The 25,958-nt window shown below is 37.5% G+C and overlaps 1 protein-coding gene across 7 annotated transcripts in view; it reads left to right on the forward strand.

The window, feature by feature from the left end:
• The first annotated feature begins 6,827 nt into the window (after window positions 1-6,827).
• The window catches only part of LOC133834895 (uncharacterized), a 51,082-nt gene continuing 31,951 nt past the window's right edge, over window positions 6,828-25,958 (forward strand). For 2 of the 7 annotated variants that reach the window (XM_062264664.1, XM_062264666.1), the window contains exons 1-2: window positions 6,829-8,168; window positions 22,472-22,513. The gene's annotated coding sequence lies outside the window, so the exon portion shown is untranslated. Of the gene's footprint in view, window positions 8,169-8,251; window positions 8,822-22,471; window positions 22,514-25,958 lie in introns of those variants that run through there. The other 5 variants (XM_062264667.1, XM_062264670.1, XM_062264669.1 and 2 more) reach the window with 4 other exon arrangements.

Consider the following 25,958-nt stretch of genomic DNA (forward strand, 5'->3'; position numbering starts at 1 on the left):
AAGTGACAACTGGCTCAAAGCTTTGCCAACTTGAGGGAAGAGAGAGAGAGAGACTGTAGACTATTGAGTAAAGTTCATTTGTTCCGCAACATTGATGATTTATCTATGCTCCGTCTCTCCGCAGTCTTTAAGTCACAAGGTGAAGTACACAAAACACAGACCTTTTTTATGTACGCGCCACACACTGAATGCTAATGCCACACACAACACAACACACACACCGTAACATACTTTGTGGCACAGACTATAGAATACAGTTCAACTTGGCCATAAATATGAAATTAATTTTTAGCCCAAAAAAATAATAAAGAGACGACCAACAACAACTAGAAAACAGCATCGTCAATGTAATAAAAATTATGTTGCCTGCCACAAAGGGTCCAGACAGCTGGCACCTCATGCCACAGCGCGGCATCCTTTTCGCTATAGACCTCATGCGGCGTCAGCTGCGACTTCTCGCCACTTAATGAGCGAATGAATGAATGAATGAATGGAAGAATGGTGGAATGAATGGCCAGCCAGCATATTGCACGTTTGTTGGGAGTTGGGAGTTGTGGCAGCCACTAACAAAGCATTTAATGCTTTTATTTGCGGGTGGCAGGCCTGAAAGTGTTGCGACAGCCTGCGTGCAACATGTTGTTTCTATTGCTGCCTCTGCCTCTGCCTGGTTTATATTATATTTGTGTTTGCTTTGGCAGTGGGGAAGTGCTTTCAATTGTAATTAATTTAATTAAAATGTGTTTGATTTAATGCCTTTAAATAAACACTGTTTTGGCAGCTTCATTTGAATATTAGAAATATTTGGACATTTGGCAGCTTATTAAATCAAAGTACTGATGAATAATGAGGTTTTTAATGTAATGAAGTACATTTTAAATAATGGTAAATATAAACATCTAACTTGCAATGTTATTAAAGTCTTCTTTGAATTTCAAACTTTCCATATGACTTTACTAGAAAAATGCATAATGTGGGAAGACTAAATGAAGCAGTTAATAAATCATATATTTGGCAAGTGGAAACATCTAACTTGAAATGTTGCCTAGTAAAGTCTGCAATTTCTTTCAATTTCAAATATATTTATTTTCCACATTACTCTACTATAAAAGAGCATAATGTGAAAAAAGGAAAGGAAAGAGAACCAGTTAATAAACTATATATTTGGCAATGGAAAACATCTAACTTGAAATGTTGCCTATTAAAGTGTGCAACTTCTTTAAATTTCAAATATATTTACTTTCCTCCAAGGATTTGTCACACCGGAAATCACTAAGCGCAACTTTACTCCATTTTCTCTTCGGTACTTTTTGTGCTGCATGAGACAAAAGACAAACAGGAAATACTTTTAATGGCTGCCAGCAGCTAACAGAGCACATCAAGCGAGTTAGCCGGAAATTCGATTGCAACTATTTGGCTAATTGCTTCCAGAATCGCTTTATAATTCTCCGGGCAATTAGCTTAATACTGCAATCAATAACTCGACCGAAAAGTTCTTTCGCACTCACGTTTCACTCTCTCTCTCTCTGAAAATTTTCCCTTTTGTCGTGTTCTCTCTCTGTCTCTCTCTCTCGTCTATGCTGACAATCAGTTTGATTTATGATGCACCCAAAAACTACACCCGAAGTCAATATTTTTGTGTCCATTGCAGTGCTTATTCAATTTCAATGTGTTTGTCGCTCCGATAGCGAGGTATCTAGGAACGAGAGAAGCAAGTAAAAGTGGAAGGGGAGGAGAGGCGAGGCGAGGCGACTGTCACCCAGAGTTGACCTTTGTGGGCAATGCAAACACAGTTCGAGTCGGATAACGGCAGCCATGTGAAAGACAAACCAAATCCAAATGAATTAAGTTATGGTTATTGACATTTAATGCACACATCGACATCGACTGGTGGAATCCATTCGTTGACAGATGAGTGTTGTGCCCCAATGTGGCAGGAGTGCAGAAACTCAGCTAAGCATTAAATATGAGCATTGACACCCAACACTCCAACAAAAACGAGTTCGAATACTCGCTGTTCTATCTGCACTTGCAAACATATTCATTTACATTCATACAAACGTAGTTGTACCTCTTTGATTGTTTGGCTACTGTAATTCAAGTCAACCCAACAGCATTTTTCATGCACCACACACGACTCAAATGCCATTAGATATCGGTGCCAAAACGAGACGAGCTTCTTGTTTCTTATTTCTCGCCAGCTGATAGCACGCCCAAAAAAAACAAACATGCAAATGAACGCCAACGTCTGCTCTCTTTTCATGCCTCGTTTTTACACATAAACACGCTTGTGACGCATTGTTAAACCCCTCTTCAAGTTATCTATTATTTTCCAAACTTACTTAAGCACTCTTCAACATTCTTCTATAGAAATGTTAGAACACTTCAACTTTTGTGTTAGGAAGCATAGAGTATGATTCATTCTTCAACTTACCTAAAAAGAAAAAAATTATTTAATTTCATTAGAGATTTCGCATATTACACTTTGAATTATTTTAAACTAAGGTAAATAAAATATCATAAAGCATCTTAATAAAATGTAAGTCTTTAAACATATTCAAGTATTTATAGAAGAGTCAATTTTTGGCCTTGCAAAAAGTATTCACCAACTTTGGTTCAAGAATTTTATTAAAATTTTATTATAAAAATTTGTGTCTGAAATCAATATCATGAATTCCATGAAAATAGCTTAAAATACTTCAACTTTATAGCTCCCACCATGTATTATGTCCTATGCACTATTTATCTATTCTTTTTAATAAATATTGTGAAAAAATAAAGAAACTCGTTACGTATTTATTTTATTTGGTATATTTGGACCTCTATGGTATATTTCAAATGTAGTGCTTCAACTATATATCAAATATGACCTTCGGTATATTATAGTATTTTTGAGGTATATTATTTGATACACTTTAAGAATAATACCGCACTGTTTTGCTTTTATTCAAAATGGTTACCGGGTATCATACAGTCGAGCACACTTGACTTTGTTATTTACTTTTTTTTGTCTTTCTCTTTCTCTCCTTTTTTACTTTCCTTTTATTTGTCAAATTTTCTATTCATTATATTTAGTATTATTATTAACCTATAAATATACCATAACTATTTCTTAGTATATCCGAAATATTCTGCAGTCTATTTAAAATATTTAAAGGAATACATATTCATAATCAATAAAATGTGCATAAAGAACAAGAATTTCATATGCACTCGCTTCTTCCCACACATTTAATCAGCTTCCGTTGGCAACTCCCCCTCCTCCCCCTTTGAGGTTGAGCTGCTGCTGTAGTCTGGATGAATTTGGTTGGAAGTTGCAGCGTGTAACAATAACTAACTGGAGCATGTCGTGTGTTTTTTGCCGTCAGCACTAATCCATAGGGATATGGGTAAAAGCTCAAGTTCAAAACTATGCAGAGCATGCAGAGGATCGAGCTCTTCAGCTCTTCAGCTGTCGAGGGATAACAGCAAAGGCGCAGCGGAGCAATAAAAACGAAACCATCAACGAAAATGAAATACCGCAGGTGACTGACGCATGCCACACAAGCACACATACATTCACACACACACACACACACACATAGATACAACACCCACACACACACTCACAAACTTGCATATATTGTAGTTTGTTTTTTATTTATTTCTTTTTGCAGTCATAATTTACATATTTTTTGCTGTGCGACCCGAAAAGTGGCTGAAAGATAAAAATGAACAACAAAAATCAAACAGAACTTTTTACGTTTCTTTTTCGTTGTGCTTTTGTTTTTTTTTGTGTGTGTTTTTTTTCAATTCCTTCTCGTTTTTTAGGTTTTTTTGGTGTTGCTTTGGGATGCACCTTTTTTGGGGGTTCGCTGAAATTGAAAACGGCGTTGATTATAATGTCAATACTCATAAAAAAAAGAGCTCGCGACACACACACACACACAAAGATGTTGACCGTAAATATAAGTATATGGATATCTGCCTTATTGAGCTGGGTCTCCCTCACGCTCTCAGTCTATCTCTCTCTCTCTCTCTCTCTGTTTCTCTCCCCACTTGGGTGCGGTCAAAAACTTGGCTTATTTTGTTTTGCCTTCTTGCTGTTAAATTGTTTTTGCTTTTGTTTTTGCTTTTGGGTTGTTGAGATACAGATACAAATGCAAGGCAAATGTATGTTTCGTGTTATTCATTGGCACTTTCATGGACATTACTAATGTTTTAGCTGTTTTGCTTGTTATTGTCAAATTGCCCTAACTATGAGCATTATGTTGGAGTCATCTTTGCTCAAGCAAATGTTTAAGAATTTCATCATTTCCTTCCTTAAATTAATTTCAATTTCTACAACAAATTTCTCTCATTAAGCTCTGTAAAGGTATAAAATACTTAAGATGCTTATTTTCTAGTTCATAATTAAGAATTAAACCCACGAATTCCATGAAAATTCTTTGGACTACATTGAAAGCGCCTTAATGATACACTTTACAACAAAATTGGTTTGCTAAAGGTTGATTTAGGTGCGCGGCAACTTGAACCAGAAAGTTGGCGAAAACTTTGTGCGAAAAAGGTTTTGGTTTAGGTTAACAAAGATTTCAAAACAAGCAAAGTAGAATTATGAGAGCGGGCTTTTTATTAATAAAACACATTGTTGATTTGCAAGAATTTTAATTTTAAAGATTTCATTTGTTATGTTTAGGCTCATGATATTTAAATATATAATTTCAACTACAATATTAAATTGAATTCTTTTGAATGTTAACTTATTGTATTTTTTGAATATTTCTAGAATACTTCTAAAGCTTTTTAAAGAGTATCAAAAGTGTGTTGTTTGTTTATATATCTTTAATGCTTGTACTACCTGTTGTTATTGTGATTGTTGTCCGTGTTGTCCTGCGGCTGTCTGTCGCCATCTGACACTGTTGCTGTCCGTCCGTCTGTCTGTCCGTCTGTCTGTCTATCTGTCCGTCTGTTTACCTGCTTTGCGTGGTGTGCTGTGGCCAAAAAGAACCAAAGTCAAAAACTTAATGCGCTTTGGCATGCTTTTAGGCAATAATTCATGGATTAACGCCATTTGGCTTAAGCTGATTTCTTGGCCGCTTTTAGCGCATTTGAAGGGGCACATTTTTTTGTGCTGTGGCTTGTTTTTTTTTCTTTTTGCTCCACTGCGACTGAGGCTGGCTGGACCTCACCTTTTGGGGTGCTTGTCGAGCAGAAGGAGCATCCTCTTTTTGACATTCCTTGGACGTGACTAATCAAACAACTTAGGTGAGTAGAAGTCGCTGCCATTCCTCTTGTTTGTGTTTGTTATGTGTTGCGGATCTCATTCCATCTCATTCTGGTTCTCTAATGATCTCTCTGGTATGGTCTTGGACTCTCTGGTCGCGATTTGTATGCCGATTTGTTGACCACAACAAATTGCATACTGAGGCGCCCATAAATAACTTTTGTGGCCACATCAGGCAGGCGTCTGTTTTGTGGTTGTTGGTGTCCTTGGTACCTGTCGGCGACGATGGCCACATCGATGGCGATGGCGACGGCGATGGCGATGGAGTTTTGGAGTTTTGGTCTCCTGGCAGCACGTGCTAAGTGCCAAGCAATGTGCAGTTGCCCAAAGCTCATTAATCAATATGACAAGTGAGTCAGGTCGAGGCGACAGAGGGAAGTTGACACCACAAAGAGTGAGAGACAACTGATTTATGCATTAGAACTTAATTTCTCATTTTACAATTTCAACATTTGCCCCCGAAAAATGTGTTAGTAGACTTTTATCCCCTTTGCGCTTGAACAATTCATAACTTTTGGGGGAAAACTTACAGACAGTTTACTAGCGGGAAAAACCCAATCAGCTTGGCCCAAAATACAACTACTTTGCTCTCCCTCCCCCTCTCTCTCTCACCCTTTCTCTCTTATTTTGCGCTCGCTTTGTTTCTGCCACGCCATGCAAAATCTTTGATGGGCCTGCCAAAGGGGGCAACAGATTGTGTGGAGGCGTGGGGCAGCGCAGCTTCCACTATTTGTGGGTGACTGACGGCTCCCAAGTGGCATTGGCGAAGCAGCGCTCGACGTTGGCTTCCGCAGCGCGAAATTTTACGTTCATTGTTTCTCGTCCTTGCTGTCGCCATTTTCTATTTAGCTAAAAGTTTATTCGCATTCAGCACATTTAATAAGCGCTTATTGTACTTAAGTTTGCATTGTTGGCTGTCGCAGGCTTCATCATTGTAAATGCTTCAGCATCTGTTGTTGTAGTTGTTATTGTTGTTGTTGCTGCTACTGAGATGACTTTAATGAGCAAAATTCGCTTGCGGCCATTTTGTTTGCTACTTGTATTTTTGTTGTTTTTTTTTTCTTTTTTTTTTTTGTTTCTTGACCCCATCAAATAATGTTAAGCTATTACAAAGTACTATATTATCAAAGACCATTCCAGCTAATTAAATGTGGCATTAAAATCACGTCTAACCCGACATATGGACCAAATGCAATACAGTGCGCTGTTAATGCATAACAGACAGACCAAATCAACAGCAACAGAGCTGAGACACTCAGACAGACTGAGTGTGCTCGTTATATGGGGCTTGGCTTGGGCTTAACCATGCGCTGCTGTGTTTGGCTCGTGCGCTCCGCAGCACACACACTGTTAGCAGTTTAGTTAGTCACTGCTTAAGTAATCGTGGCGCTCTTCGCCCGCGCACGAAGCTTCGTCGGTCATCGGTTCGTACACGAATCGTATTACAGTTGATGGCATCGAGTCGTCGCGACTTCGGCTTCGGCTGCTGCTGCTGTTACTGCTGCTGGTCGGTTCGGCTGGCTGGCTGGCTCGCTGGCCAGTGCTTCAGTTCTTCAGTAGCCCAACAACGCAGCACGCGGATGCTACGCTTCGTGTTGTTGTTTTTATTATTTTTGTGTTTCTTTCTTGTGGCCTGCGTTTACAAAAGCACAAGCACTCTCTTAAACTTTGAATTGTACGGGTTCTCTCTCGCTCTCTCTCTCGTTCGATGTGTTGGCTCTCTTGGTGGTTGCTCTCAACTCGCATGACGACGACTGCGACTGCGACTGCTGTTGCTTCTGCTGCTGCTGCTGCGGCTGGCGGCATTGCTGTTGTTGTGTGTTGTTCTTGAGTTGGCGTTGTCGCTGGCTGCTGCTGCTGCTGCTGTTTGTTGTTGTTATTGTGGTGGTCTCGGTCTCGGTCTCTGTTTTCTGTTTCGGTTTCGGTTTCGTTTGTCTGGCCGCTGCTGCTGCTGCTGGTTTGATTTTTGTGCGCTCCGCAGCGCCGTCGTCGCTCTGCAGCTGCGTTCGTGCGCTTTTTGAAAATAGTTACAAGATGCTCATCGAAGTGAGTAGAACGCCGGAGCGGTAAATTGGACAAAGACCAAAAAACACCAAAATAATATAACAGCAACTACAACAACAACAACAACTCACCAACGCAGACGCCGTTTTTTGGTTGAGTTCAAGACATCGCAATATTGAACTGTAACTTCCAACAACTGCAACTACAACTCAAAACTCATTTCTCAGTTCTCAAATGCAAATTGCAACTGATACAAAAATTTAATCAAATAAATATAAATAAAGTGTGAACGCTGATAAAACAAAACAACAAATTCGAGCTAAAAGCCACATGTGTTGTGTCCACAAAAATTACAAAAAAAAAAATAAATAAATAAATTTTGAAATACCAAGTGCAAGTTGCAACAAAATACAACAAATAAAATAATTTTAATTTAATTAAAGTGGCGCGAGTTTTTGCAAGATTCAATCATCGCACAGCAGCTTTAAAATCCATGTCCAAGTAAAGTGCAATCCATGCGGAGCTGCTGTTGTTATTTTTAAATCGCTGACCGCAGAGAATCTAACGCTAAAAATAAAACGGACCAAAACAAAATAACACCAACATACTAAATACAAAATACAAAATACAAAAATAATAACGAAACACGCGTCGAGTTTTTCCTTCTCTCTACCACAAATATATAAAAATACCCACAAAAAACGCAAAGGGTAAAAACTCGAAAGTGACAAGCAACAACAGCAACAACAACAACAACAACAACAACAACAACAACTGCGGCAACATCATCACCAGCAACTACTGCAACTGCAACACCAGCAACGCTTGCAACAAATTGGAAATAAAAAAAAAAAACCTCAGAAATAAAATAAAATAAAAGTGCGTGCAGCGGCATTTTCCACATGTGAGTGAAAAAATTTTCGTTTCATTGGCCGACGCTAAAAATAAAAAGTAGCAAAACATTTTCTTTTTGTTTGCTACATTTTTTACAGACTTTATTGTGCGTCGACAAAAGTAAAAATAACAATAATAATTTACGCCAAAATACGAATAATATTATTATTGATCAATGTGCCAAAGTGAAGTGTATTGTAATATGCAAATTGTTTTGCGTAAATACAAAAACAAACAAACATACAAACTGAAAGGAAATGTCTAAATATTCACAACACTAACACAAACTTAAATGTCACACACAGACACACGCACACACACGAGTACACTTCAAGTTGAAACATAAACAAAAGAACTATTATTAATTTTGCTGCAATTTTCTGCCGCATTTTTGTCGTCGCTATTTTTGGGTTCTTTTGGTGTTGTTTTGTTTTCCCTTTTTTCGCGCATCTCTTGGATACTTACATACACCAAAACACTTGCAAAAACTCACATAGATACACACTTATATACGTTTTTGCAGTCAAGAGTGTGAAGTTCTTCAATTCTTTGCGTAGACCAAAAAAAAACATACAAAAGTTTCTCATGTGCGCTGCATTTTCGGAATAATTTTTGGATACGTTCGTCGATTTTTGGGGCCCTTGGGAATAACTTGTGCAAAAGGTTCGTAAATTTACAACTTGAGTGCGTTGTTATTTTTGTGCTGCTGCTTGTAAAGTGTGTTTGCGAAAGTACTTAATAACACTATTTGCCAAATTAAGTATACGTTATTACGTATACGCAGAAGGTGCGCTGCAGTGGATGATAAAGATAGTGGAGTATATGAGGAAATTGTTTATTTTTCACATTCTATATGGAAACCAGTATTTTCAAATACTGAAATTTATATAGAAAGCAGTATTTTAAAATACTGAAAATTATTTTAGAATTTTAATATATAAATCAGTATTTTAAAACAGTGAAATTTATTTTAGAATTTTTATAAAGAAAGCAGTATTTTAAAATACTGAAATGTTTAGTATTTTTATATAACAAGTAGTATTTTAAAATACTGAAATTTATTTTAGAATTTTTATAAAGAAAGCAGTATTTTAAAATACTGAAATTTATTTTAGAATTGTTATGTGCAAATCAGTATTTTAAAATACTCAAATTTATTTTAGAATTTTTATATAGAAATCAGTATTTTAAAATACTGAAATTTATTTTAGAATTTTTACATAGAAATCAGTATTTTAAATTGCTGAATTTTAGAATTTTTGCAAATTTTATTTTTAAACAAATTTAATTTTAAATACAACTCGAAACGTATTTCGAAGTTGTCTGTAATGCGAGACAGCAGACAGCGCGTCTCTAGTTGTGAATCGCCTTTTCCAAGGAAAAGAATAAAATACACAACAATAAGAACACAAAAAGAAAAAGGAGAGTGGGACACACCTGTGTGTGTTGTGGGCAACAAAGAAAGCTACAAAATACATTTTAGATATATATGCAGACATATGTATATACTTGTATATATAGTATAGAATTCGTATTCGTACTCTCGTAAAATGCTGCTTAGCAAAAGTGCTTTGGCATATCTCATTACAAGCCCAAGGATCATCGTAATCATCGTCATCATCAGAGCAGTGGAACCAAGACTTTTGTCTTGTCGTCCGTTGAGCTGAGCTGCAGCCCCTCGCACAACACAAAGAAAACAACACAAATAATGAAAAGAATTGTACAACGAAGAATAAAAAAAAAAGAACTTTTCTCATTATCAACGCAAGTGTTTTAAACTTTACGGACTTGACGGAGAGCAGAGGAGAATGGTCTTGAGGTGGTTTATAACAATGTAGAACTCAAAAAGCTGAGTGGCAGTCAGTCAGGGCTATGGATATGGCCAGCTGGTGGTCAGTCATTCCGACATTCAGTCAGTTGACTTGTTCGTTCCGTTTGTTCTTCAGACTTCAGTCAAGCGTCAGTAATGCTGTTGGCCATAAAAAGCGCTGACAATTTTTACATCTGTCATAAATTTGCGACACTCGTAAATCTATTTTCTGCATTTTATTTGTTTATTTAAAATTCTTGAACGAAGAAATTCAACAAAAACGACAAAAGCTTCAGCAGAAAACAAAAAAAATGTGCAAATGTGAAGAAGTAACGTCACCGCCAAGTGGGCGACTGATTGATGTGACAATTCCTTAATTAATTTCGGAAGAGGCAAAATGCGCTTGGAGCGCATTTAATTATCCAATCTGGGGGGGATTCTCTTACTCAGCCTCTCAGACAGATCCCGATGCGGGTAATACATCAAAGTAAATTATGGCAAAAGGCAGCATTCACGAGTTTATTCACATTCGACTCGTGAGTGTGGCAAGTTCGAATACCTTTGTTGCAGTTTCCCACGCTTCTCTCTCTCTCTCTTATCACATCAACTAACAACAACAAATTTGTGTGTGCTCTCTTATTTTTGGCAATTTAGAATCCCCTTCAAACAGGTTGCTGATAAGCCGAATGCACTGTTGAGTTCAATGACATGCTTTATCATTGCGTTCAGCACAATGTTGAAACAAATTTTTATTTATTTTACTTTTTTTTTTTGGCTCAACATTGTTGATAAGCAAAATGATTCTGAAATTGCCTGCAGGGAAGGCAAAATTCAGTTGCTGCTGCTGCTGCTTGCCCTCTATTCTAATCTAGGTTAATTAAACAACAGAGACTTTTATCATGTGCAAACACAGTTATTAAATATCTTTCGATCTTCACTTTTCACTGCTTCAACAAGTTTGCTTGTCTTGTCATTGATTTAACAGCGCACTAACATGATAAGCAATGTCAACTGTTAACTTTAACATGCCATGTTAAGCCTTGTGTTTGGCAGCTGTTATTAGCAGCGCTTGTCGCTGTTAATTGATAACGCTTTAACATTTGCGTGATATATTCAGAGGTGTCAAAGTCAATACATTTTTATGATTACAAGGAATTTGAAAAATCTTTTAACTAGCTCAACAAATATTTTCAGTGCATTTGCCAATTTTATTTAGCTTAGTACTTCACGCCATTCGATCGCTTCCTTTGCGTCTTTTGCTTATTAGCATAACGAAATATAATTATCAGAAATATGCAGCACACAAAAATATTGTATTGCATTTCGGTTTGGTTTGGCTTGCCACCCACCCAATTAAGTTGCCGCCGCGCCGCCTCTTTATGGGCAGAGACTGCAGTAAATAAGCAAACAACACAAAAATTGTGCGCCATATTTTGCAGCCAACGCACATAAATAAGCTTTAGTCCAAAGCCAACTTGGCCGAGGTTGAGGAGATGGCAACAACAACTCTCTTTTGTTGTTGTTGTTGTTGGGAAGCAGCCACCAACAAAAGTAGCTGGCAACTGGCCAAAAAGGCATGGCCAAATATGCCGCCTGTTGTTGGTTTTGCTTTTGCTGTTGCTTTTGCTGTTGCTGTTGCCATCTTTCGAATTTGTTTTCATTCTTTTTGGCTACTGTTGAGGCCAATTTTGCAGCCTCCTCTGTACTTGAAGCTGGCATCCTCGAGCCAGCGCACTAATAAATAATTTTAATTGTATTCATTTTCAGTTCAGTTCTTGCGCTGCTCCACTTTGTGTACAGCAAAAGGCGGCCAAGAATATGTAATAAGCATATGAGTGTGTGAGTGTGAGTATGAGTGTGAATATGAGTATCAAAGATACCGCAACACATTTCAGCAAAAATTTTGTTCGTTTTCATTGTCTTTTTTGCTGTGTCTCGGAATTGAAAAACGTGTTCAACGATCAATTCCCTTTGCTTTTGGCCTGGCCCACATTGCTGCCTAGCTGCCTGGCTGCCTGGCTGCCTGCTTATCGTGTTTGGCGCTCATGGATGCCAGTGTCAGTTTTGTTGCCAGGTTGTTGCCAGTTTCAGTTTCAGTTACATCCAGCGGATGGCACTCAGTTATGGTCATGTTTACTCTGCCTTGGCATGGACAAACTTTGGCACTGATAAGCAAGAAATAACAACGAACAACGAACACACCGTCAGTCAGTCACTCTTTTGTCCGTCACTTTTTTCATCGTTTCTTGAGTCATCGAACACGTCTTGGACGACGCAAAGATATGAACACTGCTTGCTAGTTGACTGGCTGGTGACCAATTGTGAGCATATTGCGCATACGCTCCGTTAAACGACGTCTGCGACTTGGTCACGTCTTGGGTTGTGCACTTTGTGCACATTGTGTTTGCCTCATTTAGTGCCGCTTGCAGTCAACACTGACTGACTGACTAACTGCCTGCCTGACATTCTGCACACTGCAGTGGGACGTGCGAATCGGGGAACCAAATAAAATCCCAGCGAGCAAATCACAACACGAAAATTCTCCAATTTCAAAAGTGTGCACTGCAAATCACCTGACAGCTTACAATTACAGCACAGAGACTCTTTTGATTAGCTGTAACAAAGAGCAAAGAACTCACATGAATTGCAATGTTATAAGGAAATTTTTATACCATAAAATAGAAGACACTTTTTTCTCATACTACAAATATTTTCTTTAATGCAGCGCATTTAATTAGCCTTGGTCATTTCTGTGACAACTGCGTGTTTATTCTGGAAAGACACATTTCAATGACTAAGTCACTAAAAAATTCCACTATTCTTGAACAAAGAACAACAAAAAAGAAGAAGTGTAGGGGCTGCAATTATAAATTTCTATACTGTACATTCTAAGTGATTAATTTCAAATTCGATGAAAAACGTATGTGACTTGTTCGAAATTATGCAAAATTATGAAATAGGCTACACGCCATATATGGAACAATGATTTTTATATAGTATATATGTATATTTAAAGTATTCAGAGAATACACGTCACTCTCAAGTCTCAATCTGCTTGACTAAACTGCGCTGCAGTTATTATTCTTTTTAGGTGCTAACTGACGCTAAAAGAGAATTTTGGCTTAAAAGCTGCGATTCTTATGAATCTATAATTTTGTTTTACTGTGATTTATCAATGTTAATGTCTTAAACTTGTTTATTTCTTAAATATTTTATATTTTTCGCAAAATTTTTGTATTTCTTTTTTAAAAGTTGCTGTTGTTTTTTTTTTAAATCAAAAACATCTTAAGTCAACATTTTCAATGTAAAGAAAACATTCTTGAAGATTTCAATTTAAAATTATATCTAAAAATGCCAATTAAACATTAAATCTTGACTTAGGATCTTATTTCAAAATATTTATTTAAAATCGAAAAGTTCTTAAACCAAGATTTGCAATCTTCTTTTCAAGTAAGATTTTAATCTTAAAATCATTATCAAATTTAGTATATAAATCTTGATTTAAGATTTAATCAACATATAAATCTTTTTTCAAGATATTATTTTTAAAATCGAGAAAATCTTTAAACAAGATTATACTTCTACTTTTTTACTTTTCAAGTCAGATTTTTTTTATATTTGTGTATTTGTTTTATTTAGTAATATTATCTTATATTTGATATACACGTTTTTTATTTAAGAACTTTTATTATTTAGTAACATTTTGTTGGTTTTCTTATAAAAGTTTTAAATTATTTTGCATGCAAATTGCTTTGGCATCAGTGTGCAGCTTTGGCGACAAACGACTTAAGCATTGAAGGCACTTTTCTCTCTCTCTCTCTCCTATTCCCCACTTTTTCTTCATGGGCAGCAACGGCAACGTCGACGGCGACGCCAGCAGCGGCAGCGACAGCAACGTTGTCGTCATTTATTGTTGCTTGTTATTGCTGCAGTCGTTGTTGCTGTTGTTGTTGTTGTTGTTGCAGTGCGCTCAATGCGCTCGATATCTGCTGCCAATACATGAACACACACACACACACACAACTGCAGATGGACACACCCACACAGACACACACAGACGCATAGGCAGGCAATGTTTATAGGTGCGTTGTATTTATGCGCCTCAATTCTGGGCCAAGGTAGTTTTTATCTTTCTTGTTGTTGCTGCTGCTGTTGTCTGGCAGCTTTTTTTTTGCTTGCTTATTTGCTTGACTCGCATTGTGGTTTTGTTGTAATTGCAATCCTTGAAAATTTGTTGCACACACAAGCACACACACACACACAATCGCTGGCAATTATTGCAAACACAAATAAGGCACTCTCGGAACAGTTTTGACCGCCATTTACGCTGTCACGTCTTCAGCGGCTGTAACACTGCACCACAGCACTCCGCACCCCGCTTCCTGAATTAACTCCCCTCTCCTCCCCTCGCATTCCTTGCACTTGCAATCGCAATCGCAACACAATTTCTTCGCTGAGTTCGTTTTTATTTTATTTTTCTTTTCGTTCACTTTACTCTCGCATTTATTTATGTATTTATTTAATTTTCGTTTTTATTTGTTATTGTTGTTGTTGCTTTTATCTGAGCAAACGTCGCGACGGCCGCTGCACGTTTTCTTCTCTATTAGTCACAATTTTGTTGTTGTTCCCCCCCCCCATTTTGTTGCTTTCCGTTTACACAAACACACACACACACACATACAGAGTTGAAAGCAATAAGAAAACAAATGGAATGTGTACACAAATTGAAGATGTATTATAGTGCAGCAGCTAATACAACAAATACAGTGAATACTGCCTAAAGCAAACATTGGCATTGCAATTGATTTCTCAATTGAGATAGATGGATGTGTGCACACAAGTTTTGCCATTGGAATATTGTTTTAGCAACAAGCAAATGAATATTTGCACAGTTGTCAATAAACTACAATCACAATACAGCAAGAACTGGCTAAGAAGGTTGCAAAATGTTCTACATTCAATTGCAAAAATTTACTACAATTTATGTATAAAATATCAATACAGAAATAACTCAGTATAAATACATAATATGTTAAATCAAAGCAACATATTTGAAGCAATATCTTGACTATAAATATTTATTACATTTTTGAATCTCAACGAAGATAAGTCTCTTCACCTTTTCACTTTGCAATAGATATCCTTAAAGTCACATAATTTCAAGCTGTTGTGAATTTAAAACTCTGGCAATTTCCTTCATTTAGTAAATCGCATTTAATTCCATTTGTTTCCTCACATATCGTGCTCCATACATAAATATTGAATTATTTCAAGCTGACAGCAGCAGCAAAAAGGAAATCTTTAAGTTTGATTTCTAATTGAATATTTGCAATTGAAATTGGTCCATTTAAGCTTTCATGTAGTGCTCTTTCCCTCTCTCTCTCTCTCTCTTGCTCTATCTCTTTCAGCTTTTGTCATCTTATTTGATGACGCCTGCTGCTGCTGCGAATTTCCATTACAACAATTGGCACTTGCAACAATTGGTTGCCAAGTCAAATGAATACAATTGCCATGTTGGCCCTTCCCAGCTTTAGCTTCGCTTCCTCCATCTCCATCTGCATCTGCTTTTGCTACTGTTTCTCCTCCTTTCTTTTCCCTTACGGCTTTCTTTTGCCCTGGCATCGTGGCAGCATTCATTCGGGACACACAATGCCAGCCGACGACTGTCAATGCCATTGATTTGAGTGTGCGACTTATGTTTGCCAGCTGAACGCCTTTCAGTTTGAATCCCTTATCCCCCACACTCTGCCACGCCCACACTAAGTCGCCTTCTTCCGCTCTGCCCACAAATTTGTTGGCAGAATCCTCTCTAGCAGCGTCTCCTTCTGCCTTGTTTCCATTTAGCTTGTGCAATCAATGACTTTTCCGCCGTCGCAGCTTTTCGCCTCTGTCTCTGTCTCTGCCTCAATGTTGCCTTTGTCTCTGCCACACACATCCACACCCACACACACACATAGATACCGCTTGCATGCTGCTGCGTTGTCAAACTAAAAGTGCAAAAGTAGCGCAAGAAAAGTGTACACTGTGCAAACTTTGTTGCCACTTTGTTTTGCCTTAAATTTTTGTGTTTTCTTACGCCACACACACATACAAATGTAGCGGCCACACCCCCTCCACACACGCCCACTTTTCACACCACAGATTTTTATAAGCCTGGGCGTGGCAAAAAAGTCACTATCACAACTCACGTGCTCAAGTTGGTGTGCAGCGATTTCTCTCATGGAAGTATCTGAGCATCTCTTGCCTCTTGCTATCCAACTATCCATCTATCTATGTATCTATCTATGTGTCAGCTATCGTAGTTATCCTAGACCGAATCCGAGCGCAACATACATTGTCCATTCACTTGGTTATGCAACAGAAATGTGAATGCGAATGAATCTTTTATGCCCACACACATTCACATAATTTAATCTGCCCTCGCTCTCTCTTTGTATCTGTATCTGTATCGTGCTCTCGCTATTCGGCTCGTATCTTGTCCTATTTGGAAAGCCAGCTTGTAGATCTGCCAACTCCCTCGAGGCCTTGTTTAGATTTATTGCTTTTGCGTTCTATTCTCTGTGCTCTTTTCACTTGATAATTGATGAATGTTGCGAATACTGCTTCACACCCAAATCCACCTCATTCTGCTCTTAGTTTTTGACTGTTTATTTACTCGAGATTAGTTAAACCAAATGCAACAAAAATTCCAACTAAATGCTATTCAAACTAACTCAATTGTGTAGCTTTAAAATATCAAATTTCATTTTATTTAAATGTTATTCATTTCATGCGAATTTTTCAAATTTATTGCCCATTTTACGACCAGCTACCCCAAAATAAAATAAATAAAGGCATTTCAATCAATGATTCAATTAAGTCAAGTGCACCTCACACACACACGCACATTCAAGAGTATAATATGTATGTGTATGGGAGTGTGTGTGTGTGCTCTAGGCCAGGCCACAGGCTATTACCCCAGATCAATTTGCGAGCGGGCTTAAACTGTCATCAAAGTCATTTTGCAGGTGTGAAAGCGTGAATAAGCAGCAACTGCAAAACGCACAAAGTACAAGGCACAAGGCTCCGTTCTCTCCCTTGGGGTGTGTGGCTGAAAGTAATGTGTCAGAAGAGGGGGCTGGGGGGAAGGCAGGCAGCACATAAAGCTCGACAAGGATACGTGCCAAAATGCTAGCAAAGTAGGCAACTTAAACTCAAATCCTATCGCAAATGAATGGCTTCAAAACAACGCAAAAAAAAACGGAGACAAATGAGAAAAAACTGTTGCATGGGGAGTGCGTGACTAAGAGATACCTATTAAAAACAATGAAAATATATTTAAATAAACAAAAATACAGACTACCTATTTTCAATAGTATTAAAATAGTATTATTTTCAAAATATACCAAAATAATATGCTGTAAAAATACTAAAAATAAACCGAAAACATATTACATTCCATATATAAGCCAGATTTTACTTTTATTCTGTCTTGTTAAATTTGGAAAATACTAAAATATACCAAAAAATTATTACATTAATTATATACCAGATTTTAGTTTTACTCTTTTTTTGTGCAAGTTGAAAAAATACTAAATTATATCGAAAAATCATTTGTATTCAAAATATACCGTAGAGTAGAAAATATACATTATTACATTTAAAATATACCATAGAATATCAAATATACCAGACTTTCATTTTACTCTCTACTTCCACAAGCTTATCACACCCTTTAGCAGCGCTACCTACAGGGCATGCAGGCTCAACAATTGAGTGACGCTGCATGGCGACAGTTTAATGATGGCGGCAAACAAAAACCCAAAAGGCAAAAGCAACCAAACAACTCTCGAACACTCGCAGGCAGCTGTTTATTGTTTATGCGTGTCTCACTGTAAGCATGTGTTAGTGTACGTATGTGTGTGTGAGTGTGTTGGTGTGTGAATGATTGCCGGCGCCTGCTGATGACAAGTGTTGCGTGTTTTGAATATAGGACTATGGCTGGCACTTATACTTATACTTATACTTACACCCAGAGACACCCACAACATATTGTGAACACTGTACATGAGTACTCATACTCATACTCATACTCACACTCATGTGAATACACTCGTACAATGGCTGTTGTCAAGCACGCCCTTCTAATGACAACACAAGGGAATATTTCTCAAGCTGCGTTCTGTGGTGGCTTGATTATAATATGATACTCGTCTAATTCTTTGCCTGTTATTTGTCACTGCGAAGTGGCTCTTCAAGTGTCCCGAATACTTGTACGAGTACTCGTATTCGTACTTATATTCATGCATATTGTTCACGAGTCACTTCAAAGAGCAACAGCTAAACACAATCATTTGTCAGCCATCAGCTTCAGCGAGTTGTTAACGATGCTAAACTATAATTTGAACTTTTCTTACAAAAGGCTAAATGTTCTATACAATCGGTTATTTTACGAAGAGAACACACGGCAAGATTTGCAATACAATACAATTCTATTGTTAAAGCAGCCAGCATATTTACTTTCTATTCATTAATACAGGTTTTGTAAGTGATTTATAACTGCTTCACCTGCTGATTACTCTTTATTAAATTATAAATTGATTCAATTTATTTTCCATATTAAATGCTTTAAGTTTTAACTGTTATAGACAATATCCATTGAAAGGCTTTTTAGTAGAATCAAATTATATAATTAATTTAAAAGTAATCTTTAAATTATAAATTATATCAGTAATTGAAATTATTACAGACTTTTTTCTTCAGGAATTTTTAGCAGCTCTTTCCAATCTGAAGCTTCTTCTAATTGCTCATCATTAAATCTTGAAATGAATCAATTTGTTTTCTCTATTCTATGCTTTTTTGTTCTTCTTTCTTTTAGTCGATATTAAGAGAATAGTTTAGTTCAATTAAATGATAAAAAAAAGTGCTAAAATGTAGTCTGTAATTTGGCAAATAATGGTAGATATTTAAAGTGTATAAATCTAATTCAGCATACGCTTTGAGGATTTTGTTAACAACGTATTCAATTCTCTAGGAATAAACTACTTTAGCCTGGCAAGCGCATTTTCATATTGCTCGTCAGCTTCAGTTGATTATCCAGTCTCTTGTTTCCTGTCTGTGGCACTTGTAACTTTCCACTGCATCGGCTGCACTTGCTTAACACTATTTGCGCACAATTTCTATAAATATGCCACTTTATTTTCGTAGTTTTCGTTGCAGCTGCTGCATAGTTCATCGTTGCTGCACGACTGAACTTTTGTTTGCCAATTGTTCCTTTTTGCATATTTCGTTGCTGTTGTAGTTGCTTCAACTTTGCGTTGAGTTTCCTTTTTATTTTTTTGCTTGCAGATTTTTTCCTATTATTGGGCGTAAGCATAACAAGGGAATTGGGTAAAACGCTTTCCATATGCTGCCAATCTCATCAATCATCCACATACAAAACAAAGTGTCGAACAACAAGCAGCAGCAGCAAACAAGAAATAAAGAAGAGCAGGTTAAGGTTATGGCCGCCATATGTTGAACGTGTGCGCCTAAAAGGCTGCAGCAATTTCGTTGATTAGTCCGATGTCTGCGGGAATTTGCCTGAGCCTCGCCATTCGCCTTTCGCCTGGCCCTTTGGCCTTGTCCTCTCGCATAAAAACTAAACGACACACACACACACACACAGACACCGGCACATAATTGATACACACACACACACATCCACACAACGCACACTGTTTTGCCTTGTTGTGCAAGCAGCCGAAGGGCCAACACGCTGTTTTCCTTTTTTTTATATTCTTGTTTGCTTCAAGTTGTAAAAGACGCCAAACGTACAACTTTTTACAATGTTTTTTTTTCCTTCTTTGAATACTGTCGGCATTTTTAGCTAGAAATACTCTGAATTCAATAGAGCTTACTGCTAAAAGATAAAAAAAAAAAACGAAAACTATTTTTATCAACAAAGTTTACAACTTTTACCCCAAACTATGCCATAGTTAATGCTGAGGAATTTCTAAAAGGAGTTCAGAGCTTGTTGAATGCCCCATGGAAATTGTTCGTAAGAAAATCTTGCAGAAATATGTTATTGAAGTGTGTGTGCGGAAATTCGTAAAAGATTTGGCGCATAAATTAGCCAAACAATTTCCACCTCATCGAATAGTCATAAATCGGGGCGTCATTTTAATTTTTAATTAATTTTTGCGATAAATTTCGCCTATAGTATTTCACGTCATGCAATCGCGTAATCTTCTCTTCATTTTCTTTGTGCTATTTTGTTTTATTTTGTGCTATTCTGTGCTCAGCTTTAAGGCCATCCGAATGAGTCATGCCAACTCACATCATGAGGGATGCTGTTGGCTGGCAACGTCCTCGCAGCCTCGCATCCTGGCATCCTTGCTAGTCTTAGGCTGGGGTCGCACATTCTCGGGGCTCGTGGCCACCTTTTTGGCACAGGTGTACACTGATATATAGCACAGGGCAAAGTCGTTTTAAGCTTAGGTCGTCTGATATATGTGGCCACGTGGCGAAGCTGTTTCCGCCTCCTTCTTTTTGTGTATGTGTGTGTTATTTTGGCAGAGCGCGCATTTGAGTTTTCTAATCAAGGTTATTTTATGTGCGCCAAGCGCGCATTTAATGCCAAAATTACATTTTTAGTTATCGTTTGCGGTCGTTTCTTGTGGCAATCTTCATCGTAAGCTGCGTCGTATACGTGATAAATTCAAGTCGACTCGCATTATGTAAATACTCGCGCATATATATACTGAATATACTGAATACTGAATACATTTGTAGCATTGCAGACACACACACCCACACAAATTTAACAGTTTGTGCCCTTTTGCTAATTAGGCCACAGTGCGGGGGAGTTCTGTGTGCATCCTGCGGCGACGCAACAACAAAAGCCAATTGTTTGCCAAGACACAACCATTATCGTTAACCGAAAGGGACAGCATCAGCATGGGAGAGGGAAAGGGAGAGGGAGAAAGACAGCCCAGACAGCTGAGACAAAAGGCGGCACTTGAGGCCGCCTTGACTTGCTGCCGTTCTATCTGGTTTTAGCCAAATTCCTTTCACCCCAAACCAGTTCCGCTTTTGTTTGCCGCATTGTCAATTGTGTTTTTGGAGACTCTGCGCATATGCAACTCTGACGTTGCCTGATGGCTGATGGCTTTTTATGGCCTCTGCCTCTGCTCAGCATTATTACGATTATTATGTTGGCCGACTTGGCTTATTGTCTTGTCGCATGCAAATTGCCAGCGACTGCCAATTAGTTGGTTGGCCAAAAAAGCGAATCGTACTTAACAAATTTCAGCTTGTCCACCCAGCGCTGAAAAGTATGCTATGCAAAGCGATGACAACTCATAGATAATGCGCTATTGTCTGTGCTAGTATTTGTGTGTTTGATAGACAACTCAATGCTGCTCTATCCGCTCACACATTCATCAATCAATCAATGCGCTGAATGCGCTGCTGGGGTTTCTTTTTTTTTTTGGGGTCAAAGTGATTCGACATTACAGCCGCCTGTGCAATAACTGTCTCTGATAGTATGTTATATGAGAGTGTGTGTGTGTGTTTGTGAATGTCAGCTGTAAAGTGCTTAATGCAGCAATGAGCAGGCGATTGATAGAGAGAGAGAGAGAGAGTGGAAACAGGACATCATACAAAACACACCGTGCAGCACACAGATGTGGCATTGGCATTAAGTGCTTGTCAATTTGCTTTGATTTGACACTCGTTTGATTATCGAAATTGCGCTGCAGATCGAGGCTAAATTTGATGCAGCACCTAAATACTCTATCTACATTTGCCACGATTTTGTATACAATTGAAGTTGTACTTATAAGCAGAAATAATTTAAATAAGCGGAATGTTACTTACCAATTTAGTTGTTTGTATTGAGAATTGGGCATAAACTAGCAAGACTTCAGCGCACACAGAAAATATTCTGAATATAAAATGAAATCTTGTAAATAATGTAGATAAAAAAATACTAAATTAAGACAATTATCTTAAATAGATGTATTATTAAACAACATGTAAGAAAGCTCTCGTGAAGTGTCCTCGACTGTGAGATACCCGATACCCATTTTTAATAAAAGCAAAACAGTGCAGTATTATTATTAAAATATAACAAATTAATATATCAAAAAATACTGACATATAAAAGGTGTTATATTTGATATATCGATATACTATTAGGTATAATAAACCGAAAAATAATAATAAAAATATACCAAGTGTTATATTTGGTATATTTATATACTATTACGCTCACAATATACCATAATAAATGTTGTATTTGATATATCAATATACTATTACGTTCAAAATATACCATATTGTCAACCTAATCAAATAACGCGTCACTGCAGCAGCCGTTTTTGCAATACACTTGAGTTAAACAAAACTTTGGCACACTTGATCATAGTTATAACCAAAATTTAAGAGCCAAACTTCGCATTTATATCGCTACTACTTTAACCATTGAAAAAAATTCATATCATATACATCATATTGATCTAGCTTTTACTTTCTCATTTCAGCTGACATGTTCAGGGCCAATGACAGACACAGTTTATCTATTGGTAAGTTGAGCTTAATAAACATTTTGGAATGAACAAGCGAAAACTCATTAAAAGTAAATGTGCACAGACAATTTAAACTTTTTGTGTGGCAGCCAAAAGACGCGATTTTTCCTTTTCCTTCTTCTTTCCCTCCAAAACAAAACGAGCTTACAAATTGTTACCCAAACTGACAAACAGACAGAGCAAGAGAGAGAAAGGAAAAGGGAAAGGGAAGGAGACGAACCCGACTCTTAAATAGCTAATCAAAAATACATATTGACACCACAATAAGCTCAAGTGGTGTTGAGCGTGTGTGTTTGGTGGTTGTTGCTGTGGCTGTTGCTGTGGCTGTGGCGACTGCCAAACAACTCAAATAACAATTTTCCAAGTGAGAAAAATAACGAAAAATTTCATATGTGCAAAGAGCTCAAAAGATTTTTCATGCCAAAGTAAATAACAGAGTGTGTGTGTGTGAACTTGATAAAGTTAAACAGACAAGGAAATGCTTAAATTAATCATACGTCATGTTGTACAGATATATGCATAAAAACTTGTCGTCTACATGGAAATTTCATTAAATTTCAAGTTTGGCTGTGCCAAAAGGGCTTAAAGTGTGCTCTTGAGTTGTTCGAGTTCATGTTCGAGTTGTTGTTTGTGTTATTATTGTTGATCTCGATGCGAGAGAGAGAGATAGAGAGAGAGAAAGAGCGAGAGCAGAGAGAACGCCCCTAAACTGTCATTAGTTGAAATCACATGTCATTGACAGTGAAAAGTGACCCCAAAACTCAAACAAGGGTTTAACATACATACATATATAGTATATATATATATAGATAAATACCTATCACTGTGTGTGTGTGAGTGTGTGTGTATTGCTTTGTTCCAAGTGTGAACTATGGCCATTGTTTTTGTTGTTGGGCGCTTAAATGTTTGCCTACGTGTCAGCCACTGTCAGTGGCAGTGACGTCGTCGCCTCTTGTCTATACGCCTCCAGCTTACCAACACCCACGCCCACGCCTTTCACAACTCTCTCTCTCCCTCCCTCTCTCATTGTTCTGCCCACAAATGCTTCATGAACTCATCTGCTGCCTCGCACATATGTTGAGTCCTGTTTTATGACAGTTCATTGATATTCATTTGCCTTTGCCTGTGTGTAGCATGTGCCTCAGTCTAAGTGTGTGTGTGTTTGTGTGTGTTGCTGTTGTTTTACTCATTCTATGCTTGCCCTCAGTTGACTGCCGCTCAAATTGCCTCCTTTTCATTGGTTTGCCAGAGACAACAACAGCAACAATAAAAACACCATTCAGTCAACGACAAAGAGAATGCGATTCAACCAGGAAATTCAATTAAAAACGCAAATGGCGGCGACATTTCGTTATGTCTCTGTCTGTGTGTGTCTGTGTGTGTGTGAGTGCCACAAATCGGCTTACGTATCCTGTGCTCTGCTGCATGTCCTGTTCAGTATGTCCAGCTGCAAAGTCAATCAAACTGAAGTTTGATTTCCTGTGCAACGCTTTTCCCAACTCTTATTGCATACTTTATAGCCATTCCCTTGCCACATGCCGCATGCCGCATGCCACACACACACATACACACAATCAATATGGCTTTCAGATTCGTTATAGATTCATGTCCGGCTACCTTTTTTTTTTTCTTCTTTTTGTTGCTGCTTCTTTCTTCCTTCTTGCATGAATATGAATGCACTTCTTCGAGCACTTTTTTTTATGTGTTTCTTTCTACTCGGCAAAAGTTCTTTCGCCTGTGCTGTTTGTCTTTTTATCTGTTTTTCATCTGGCTTGTCTTTTTTGCGTTTCTTTTTTTATGGCATCAAAGTCTTTCCTCTAAACTTGCTGCTGCTGCTGCTGCAACGCAAATAACATTTTATATCCGCTTGCGGTTTTCATTCATTCTCTCCCAAAACTCGTTTCCTCGCATTTTCCACATTTCGAGATGGCTTTAAAGAGCTCAAGTGGCGTGGCAGAGGTTGCACACGAAAACTTACTTCCCAGCCACAACGAAAATCTCATCAATTTTTCAATGCTCACCTGAGGGAGATGACTTGGAGGAGCGTCGAATTCAAAACAACAACTAGCAACAAAATTAGCCAAGTTTTGTTTTGGCCAAATATCAAGCGAAGCGTAAATTTCAACCTCCTTTCATTGATATCCATCTCTATCTCTATACAACTGTCTCGCTCTCTTTCGCTCTCATTCTTTTGCTTTCTCTGCCTGACAGACATAGACACTTAATCCGCACGTTTACACCTCAAAGCACACACACAAAAGTGGCGCTTCGTCCTGTGGCAGAGAGTCTGCAATAAATTCGTGTATCTACTTAATAATTAACTCGCCTAAACTTTTGCCACCGCAACAACAACAACAACAACAACGAGAAGAGATTCCCATTTGCCAGGCCATAGAACAATATGACCCCAAGAGCTGCTGCTGTCAATGGCACATTAAAGTGGCAAACAAAAGTTGGCAGCCGGTGTCGTTTGCAGTTAATAAACATGCTATCAATAGCCTTGTCAAACGCTTTAAGATTTTTCTGTTGTAAAGTAAATTAAATGCAGCCAATGAATGCGAAATGCGAACTAAGAAAAAATAAAGTATTAAGTTTACTCAATTTTCTTAAAGCAATCGAGCTTTGAAAACATTTAGCATTTATTCAACAAGTCAAATACTTTAATATTTTGCTTTAGAATAAATTAAATGCAGTTAATAAATGCTAAATTAAGTTCGTAAAAGACATGACTATGTTAGTGATATAAATCTTTGGAATAAATAGATTCAGATAATTTTTCATTCTAAATTCTTCAAGTTCATATTTATAAAGACATTTTTATGTAAATGAAGTTAAGTTCTTAATAGCCATGTCAAAGGCTTTAAGTTAATTGTTTAATATAAATTACATGCAGCCAATGAATGCCAAATGAAGGTAAGCAAAAGCTTACACTCGATTTTCTTAAATATATGTAAAAGTTGTCTGAATAGTCTCCACATTTACTTATCAAAAACGACTTTTAAGGCTCTAAAACATTTACATTTATTGAAGCCAATAAACTACTTCACTCAACTTTCTTAAAGATATCGAATATTTGTAATAAAATAATAAATCTGCATAGTTTGTGTTTTTAATTAAAAATGTAAATTCCATGTTTTTAATTTCTGCATAGTTTCAGAATGTACCTTAAAAGGTATCGAATGGTATATAGCAAGGAATATCAAGTTTAATAGTAACCGCAATCGATCAAAAGCAATTCCCTTACTTTATTTCAATATTTTGTAGTTTACCTAATTAAAGCAACACGCTTTGCCGAGCGTCCTTCACGGCTCCCCTTCTTATGGCAGCTGTTTTTATATTTTATGAAAGGAAAAGATCGAGGAATAAGATGAGATGATTACAAGCAAAATTTTGACGTTACTTTAATTGCACTTGAACTCGCAGCAGAGCACAAGTTGTGCGA

The sequence above is a fragment of the Drosophila sulfurigaster genome, chromosome 2L (assembly GCF_023558435.1).
Source record: "Drosophila sulfurigaster albostrigata strain 15112-1811.04 chromosome 2L, ASM2355843v2, whole genome shotgun sequence".
In the NCBI taxonomy this organism is placed as follows: Eukaryota; Metazoa; Arthropoda; class Insecta; order Diptera; family Drosophilidae; genus Drosophila; species Drosophila sulfurigaster.